Genomic DNA, 343 nt, shown 5'->3' with positions numbered 1-343 from the left:
CTGCCCCCCAGGGCCAGGAAGGCTCAGCGTGTGGGTCCTCGGGGCTGGAGGGGCACGCGCGAGGACGTGGCCTCGGCTGCTGGCAGGCCAGCTTTCCCGTCTACTGTGACGTTTTGACCTTGGGCAAGTCATTTTTCGCTGCCCTCTGCCCCTGTGTCATCGGTAGCCTCTCTGTCCCTCACCTGAGCATGGGAAGCCTAAGGCGATATGGGAGGTCTGGCGCTGGTGGAGGGCACGGCGAGAGCTGGGTAGGCTGTGGGTGATGGAAGAGATCAGTAGGTATTGGGTTCCTTACCCGATCTGATTAGGTGCTAGTCACTTAACCTCTCCGTATTTTCAATTC

The 343-nt window shown here is 59.8% G+C and overlaps 1 protein-coding gene across 1 annotated transcript in view; it reads right to left on the bottom strand.

The window, feature by feature from the left end:
- ANKRD16 (ankyrin repeat domain 16) overlaps nt 1-343 on the bottom strand; it is a gene marked incomplete at its 5' end in the record, with an annotated part of 24,064 nt that overhangs the window by 21,979 nt on the left and 1,742 nt on the right. The window lies entirely within an intron of this gene.

Source organism: Mandrillus leucophaeus, unplaced genomic scaffold (assembly GCF_000951045.1).
Source record: "Mandrillus leucophaeus isolate KB7577 unplaced genomic scaffold, Mleu.le_1.0 Scaffold15, whole genome shotgun sequence".
Lineage (NCBI taxonomy): Eukaryota > Metazoa > Chordata > Mammalia > Primates > Cercopithecidae > Mandrillus > Mandrillus leucophaeus.
The sequence above is the reverse complement of the archived record's forward strand: the minus strand, read 5'-3'. Positions and strand labels throughout refer to the sequence as shown.